General features: G+C 49.5%; 1 pseudogene; it reads left to right on the forward strand.

Annotated features, from left to right (window-relative positions):
- Positions 1-3,203: 3,203 nt before the first annotated feature.
- On the forward strand, positions 3,204-4,477 carry LOC118618504 (annotated as a pseudogene).
- The last annotated feature ends 2,758 nt before the right edge of the window (positions 4,478-7,235 follow it).

Here is a 7,235-nt window from a genome sequence, read left to right on the forward strand (position 1 = left end):
GTAGTCGGCATTCATTACATGGCTTGATGTGAGGGGTTGTAAAAGCATAGCCCCTCCCCAGCCTGTCTGTGCGTGAAGCCTCCTGGGTAAGCATTGCCCTTTCCCAGGCACTCTTTGAAAAAGTTAGCAAACTATAGTTAGGACTAGCTACATAATTTGTGGAGTTTTGTGCCAAATGAAATGCGATGTTTCTCATTCAAAAATCATGAGGAATTTCAAGTCAGTGACAGCAGAGCATTAAGCCAAGTGTGGGGCTCTGTGCGGTTGCACAGTGGCACCCGCAGGAAGCCGGCTCCGACTGTGGCCCTTCCCTCTCTGCAAGATGCAGTTTGTCAGCTCCTTTTCTCACCAAGAAGGAGCCTTGGGGCTGCTCAGAGAAGGGGCTAGGACACAAAATAAAAAATGAGCCCTGGCCGGTTTGGTTCAGTGGTTAGAGCGTCGGCCTGCGGTCCTGAGAGACCCGGGTTCGGTTCCCGCTAGGGGCGCGTGCCTCGGTTGCAGTTTGTCCCCGGCCCTGGTCGGTTGTGCGGGTGGCAGCCACTCGATGTGTCCTTTCACATCGATGTTTCTCTCTCTCTCTCTGTTCCTCTCTCTCCCTCCCACTCTACCTAAACAAAAAATGGAAAAATGTCCTCAGGTGAGGATAAAAAAAAAAAAAAAAAAGTGTCCTTTACTCAGCTCAGGACACCCATTGTCTCAGAGATGCTTGAAGCCAGAGTTCTCTGCTCAGCTGGCCTTTCTCACCGGGCCTCCCCTCCAGGCTCCTGGAGTCGGAGCAGGGCATGGGCCTTCTCTGGCCTGCCAACCCTGGTGGGGCTTTACTCGTTTGCCTCCCTGGCTGTGTTTGCCATGTCTGCTCTGCTCTGGGATGTAGGGCTGATCCCTTGAGGCACCATTGCTCTTGCCCAGACAACCACCAGACCTTTGGATTTAGGGCTTAGCAGCCCCAGCCCCTGGAGAGCCCCGCAGACACACTGCACATGTCCAGGGCTGCTCTGGGCTCTCTCCAGGCCCTGTCCCGGTGTCTCCACCCAACTCTGTGCCTGGGAGACTATGTGGCTGTCCCAGTGGGCTGCCTGCACTCGGGCTTTTGTTTGGGTGTGACCAATGGGAACCATAGTAAGGAATTGGAAGGAGGGAGGAATGGAAGAGGTAGGACATTTATTCCCCCAGCTCCTTCCTGGAGCCTCCTGCAGACTTGTCCCAGGTCACAACTTCTTGTCAGGCAGCTGATCTTCATACAACCCTCTCTGCCTTCAGGTTCCAATTCCCCTAGCTAACAACTTACTCTCCTCGGCCTGCCGGGCCTGGGGCAGTCACAGAATCCAGATGTTACTACTACTTCTTCCCTTGAGATCTCCTGATATGCTGCCCAAACCTTTGTAAATAGTCCCTTTATTAAACTCTCCCAGAATTATCCCAATGCGAATTTGTATCTATTTCCTTCTGAGCGGTACAAAGATCTTTGTTCTCTGTTGCACCTTCAAATCTATCTTTGTAGCCCCCAATCCCTAGGACAGTGAGGTGAGGGGCCGAGTGTCCAGAAACTCAGGCTGGGGTCTACCCCCTGGCTCCCTGGACAGAGCCCACAGGAGGAGTGGGGGCCCTCCCTCATGTTTTTCCAAAGATGTCCACGGGGCCCTTCATCCTCAGTTCATTGGGAACCAGGGGCCTAGAAGTTGTATCTTTTCCTTCTTCAGCTTCAGGGCCTGATGGAAGCAAGATGGTTCCCTCAACCAGAGCACCCCAGTCCCAGAGGGGCCCTTTTGACCAGGCGACCAGGTAACCAGACAAGCAGAGAATTAGGCACTGGGCCCCAGAGAACCAGACAACCAGTCGAGCAGACAAGTAGGCAGCACCGTCTGAGGGCGTCTCCACTGACTCCTGGTGCTCTGCCTGCACTCTCCATTTTCCTGGCAGCAGATTCTCCCTTGGGGAGCCTCTCCTCCCTCCCTCTCAGCCTGTAGCTCACTTTTGACCTGAGCAGATAAGCCTATCAGGTGTAACCAAAGCTGATCTCAGGACCCCAGTAACCAGGAAGAGATTATTCTTGGACCTGCTGAAAGTCAGCAAGATCCGAACCTCCTGCCACCCTTTCAACCCAGGGCAGGAGCCCACCTGGAAGGAGGCAGGGCTGAGAGGCAGACATTGTTTGAACCCTGATTAAGCCATTCCTGAAGCTAGCCACCCTGGAGCCGGTCAGTTACACGAACCAATGGATTCCCTTATTGCTCAAAGCCAGTTTATTAAGACTGTCCATTCCCTTGTGTGTAATATACAGTCTTTGTCCCCATTACTGGCACAGAGCTCCTCAAATTCTTGTTATTTCCTAGGTGATAGAAGTGTTATTCATAACAAGCGCTTTCTAGCAGACTGGAGCTTATGCTAAAAGGTGAGTTAGTGTGGGATCCTATGAAGCCTCTGGATGAGGCCTCTGCACCCCTTCATCTGATTGTTCATCTGCATCCTTTATAATAACCTGGTAAATGTCGGCAATGTTTCCCCAAGTTTGTGAGCCATTCTAGCAAGTGATTGAACTGAGGAAGGAGTTGAGGGCACCCGTAGTTTCTAGCCAGTTGATATTGCCATCTGAGGTAGGAGGCAGTCTTTCTTTCCCTGCTTTACTGAGATATAATTGACATATAGATAGCACTGTATACATTCAAGATGTCCATGTGCTGATTTGGTGCATTTACAGATTACAAAATGATTACCACCCTAGCTAACACCTCCATTATATTACATAATTACAACTTCTTTTTTTGTGGTTAGAACATTTAAGATTTACTCTCTTAGCAACTTTCAAATATATAATACAGTATTGCTAACTATGGTCACCATGCTGTCCATTAGATTCCCTGAACTTATTCATCTTGTAACTGGAAGTTTGTACCCTTTGACCAACATCTTCCTATGTCCCTCACCCCAGCCACTATTCTATTCTCTGTTTCTTTGAGTTTGGCTTTTTAGATGTCATATGTAAATGATATGTGTCTTTCTCTGTCTGACTTATTAACTTAGCATAAAGCCCTTCTATTTAATCCAAGTTGATGCAAATGGCAAAATCTCTTTCTTTCTCGTGGCTGAATAATAACCATCGTGTATAAATATATCATATGTTCTTCATTCATCTGTTGATATAAGAAAGGTCTAAACCGAGTGCTGCTTACACCGGAGTCTCAGCTCTCACCTCCGGGAACAACATGATCTTCAGCACATGCTCCAGCTTCTCCACAAACTACTGGACACTGGGCTCCGTGCTGTTGCCCAGCCACTAGGCCCAGTTGGCCAACAGCATGGCCAGGGTCTCTACAGGTACTGGGGCTTGGGTTCCCGGATTTCCATGATCCACTTCACCAGTGGGGGCTGGGGGCCTGGCTGCGGTGGTGGCCAGCATCTGATGGGCATAGGGAGCATCCAGAGCGAGAAGGAGACTATGCAATGCCTGAATGACCGCCTGGCCTCTTATCTGGAGGCAGTGAGAAGCCTGGAGGCTGATAATCAGAGGCTGGAGATCAAAATCCAGGAACTCCTGAAGAAGAAGGGAGCCCAGGTCAGAGACTAGGGGCTTTATTTCAAGACCATGGAGGACCTTAGGGCTCAGATCTTTGCACGTTCTGTGGACAATGCCTGCATCATTCTGCAAATTGACAATGCCCATCTTGCTACTAATGACTTCTTAGTCAAGTATGAGATGAAGCTGGCCATGTGTCAGTCTGTGGAGAGTGATATCAGTGGACTCTGAGAACTCTTTGATGACACCAATGTTACCTGGAGACAGAGATTGAGGCTCTCAAGGAGGAGCTGCTCTTCAGGAAGAAGAACCATGAGGAGGAAGTAAGTGGTCTACAAAATCAGATTGCCAACTCTGGGTTGACCGTGGAGTTGGATGTTCCCAAATCTCAGGACCTGAACAAGATCATGGTGGACATCCGGAGCCAGTATGATGAGCTGGCTTGGAAAAACCAAGAGGAGCTAGACTAGTACTTGTTCCAGCAGACTGAGGAGAGCACCACAGTGGTCACCTCGCAGACCGCTGAGACCTATCTTAAATAAAGCAGCTGTGATGACACTCACGGAGCTGAGACATACAGTCCTGTCCTTGAAGATCGATCTGGACTCCATGAGAAATCTGAAGGCAGGTTTGGAGAATATCCTGGGGGAGGTGGAGACACACTATGCCATGCAGATGGAACAGCTCAACAGGATCCTGTTGCACCTGGAGGCAGAGCTGGCCCAGACCTGGGCAGAGCAACAGCACCAGGCCCAGGAGTATGAGGCCCTGATGAATATTGAGGTCAAGCTGGAGGCTGAGATCGCCACCTACCACCACCCGCTGAAAGAAGGAGAGGACTTAAATCTTGGTGTTGCCCTGGGCAACAGCCACTGCATACAATCCATCCAAGAGACCACCACCTGCAGGATTGTGGTTGGCAAAGTGTCTGAGGTCAATGACACCAAAGTTCTGAGGCTTTAAAGGCAGCAGAAGTGGGGTACTCCTTGGAGGGGCAGGAGACCAATAAAAGGTTCAAAGATCATTGAATATTAAAAGAAAGAAAGAGAGAAAGAAAGGGAGAAAGAAAGGGAGAAAGAAATGTTCAAACCTGCAGAAACTTTTATGAGTTTATTTGAGCCAAACTGACGACAATTACTGGGAAGAAAAATCTCAACAGATTGAGAAAATGCTCCAGAGAATGGCAGTTTTGCAGTTTACTTTATACATTAGAAGCAAAGGAGGAGACAAAAAGCTGGGGGAGTTACATGAAATTTAATGGTAGTAGATTAGGGAGGCAGGAGAAAGCAAAGCAGGGAAGTCTTGGAGATTGGATAAAGAGTAAAACGGAGAGACACATACTTTTTTTTTAAATCCTCACCCGAGGATTTTTTTCTATTTATCTTCAGATAGAGAGAGAGAAACATCAGTGTGAGAGGGACACATCGACTGGTTGCCTCCTGCAGGACCCTGACCAGGGCCAGGGATGAACCACAACCGAAGCATGTGCCCTTAGCTGAAATCAAACCCCCAACTCATTGATCTGCGAGCTGACACTCTACCGCTGAGCCAAACTGGCCAGGGAGAGACACATACTTCTTTCACATTGGTGAGTATGGGTGTTAACAGTTAATATTTACAGCACATAGAGATGGTCTGCAGAAACAAGGTAACAATGAGGGGTTCTATGGTCTGTGCTCAGGTGGAAGTGTTGTGCCCTGAGGTGTCTAGATAAAGAGAATTAGTCTGACATTCCAAAGATATGTTGTGTAGATGCAAAAAGACAATAGAAGTGTTCAGTTAAGGTACAGATTGCCCTTTGTTAAGAAAGGACATGACTACCTGCCACGACTCACTTTTAGTTAGGAAATTTTACTTTCAGTCCTTCCTATGTGGTTACTTTCGGTCTCTGAGATTGTAAGGGCCCCAGGCAGGCCTCCCCTGAACTTGCCAGGTTATTATGTGGCCCCTTTTCCATCCGCACTTTATATGTTGGCTATTGTGAGTAATGCTGCAATGAATATGAGCATACAGGTATCTCTTTGAGAGAATGATTTAATTTCCTCTGGACAAGTGCCCAGAAGTGGGATTGCTGGATCATACGGTAGCTCCATTCAAACATTTTTGAGTGCCCTCCATACTGTTTCCATAGCGGCTGTACCAAATTACATTCTGAAGTGGGAGGCAGTCTTAACCTGGGATCTGATGCTATCTCCAGGTAGTGTCAGAGTTTAGTTAAATTATAGGACACCCAGTCCTGGCCGGTTTGGCTCAACGGTTAGAGCATCAGCCAGAGCATTGGCTGGCCCACGGACTGAAGAGTCAAGGGTTCGATTCTGGTCAAAGGCACGTACCTTAGTTGCGGTTCGATCCCTGCCCTGGTCAGGGTGGTGTGGGAGGCAACCAATCAATGTGTCTCTCTCACATTAATTCTCTTTCTCTCTCTCCCTTCCTTCCTCCCTCCCTCCATTTCTCTCTCCCACTCTATCTGAAAATCAATGGAGAAAAAAATCTTCTAGTGAGGATGAAAACAAACAAACAAACAAAATAAATAAATTATAGAACACGCAGTCGGCATCTGCCAGAGAAATGGATTGCATCGTTGTGGGAAAAGTCGCACTCATCTGGTGTCTGAAGTGTTCTGTGAGAGAGTGGAGAGGAAGTTTCCCCAGACCTTGCCAGGGAAAAGCCCTGGCTGGGATGGCAGCCCCTGCACCTGGGCCCCAGCAGCCTGCTGCAGACCCGGGTCTGCCTTTAACAAGCTGGGTCAACGGACACGTTCTCAGGGCCCTGGGCTTCTCAAAGCCATGGGCACATCTTCCTTACCTACCTTACCAGTGCGTGAGGCTGAGCGTGAGCATCATTCTCTGAGAGCCGCTGGTGGGTGCGGAGACCAGGAGTGCAGCCCACTCCAGCCTGGGTCTCAGAGCCTGTGGCCTTGTTGCCCTCCAGAGAGGGGCCAGACTCTCCTGCCCCCATTCTTTAGTCAGAAGGCCCAGGCGCCTGGCCAGGGTAGGAGCCTCATGCTGTGGCAGCCAAGCCTTCTTCTTGGCTCCTGGTCTCTCTCTCCCCAGCGCTCTTCCTTCAACGCTGGTCCTAAATCAATGTCTTGCAGGGAGCTGAGCACCTGATGTTAACAATGGCTTTCTCAGGACAGCTCATCTGCCTTCACAATTTAAACTTTAATTGCTGGGAATTACCTGTCCCGCAGTTTAGACCTGCGGTTCTCAAAGTTTGGACTGCAGACCAGCAGCCAGGAACTTGTTAGGAATGCAAGTTTTCAGGTCCCACTCTGGACCTATGGAATCAGACACTCTGGGGGTGCAGCCCAGCAATGTGTGTTTGAAGGAGCCCCTCAGGGCACTCTGATGTTCACCCAAGTGTGAGAACAGCTTGGAGATGTTGCAGGTACAAGACGTGCAGAGGGAATGGACTGGCGCCTGCCCAGATCCCCTTCAGCCACAGGTGCCCCATTCCCTGGCTCCTGTGAATGACTGTTGGCTGCTGGTGGCCTTCAGCTGGCCTTTCTCTTGGGCATTGCCCTGTGCTGAATCACTATGCCCAGAAATGCCAAAGAGATTATGTACGTACTCACCCACCCCCAGTGGCCACAGCCAGTGACTGATGCACAGGGCGTAACAGGCTGGACTTGTCTCAAGGTGAGACACTCCAGTGTGAATTATGCTCTGGAGCCCCTTATAGAACTAGGTCAGGGCTAGACTTGAATTGCTTCAAGTCGCTG

The sequence above is a fragment of the Molossus molossus genome, unplaced genomic scaffold, assembly GCF_014108415.1.
Source record: "Molossus molossus isolate mMolMol1 unplaced genomic scaffold, mMolMol1.p scaffold_m16_p_6, whole genome shotgun sequence".
NCBI lineage: Eukaryota > Metazoa > Chordata > Mammalia > Chiroptera > Molossidae > Molossus > Molossus molossus.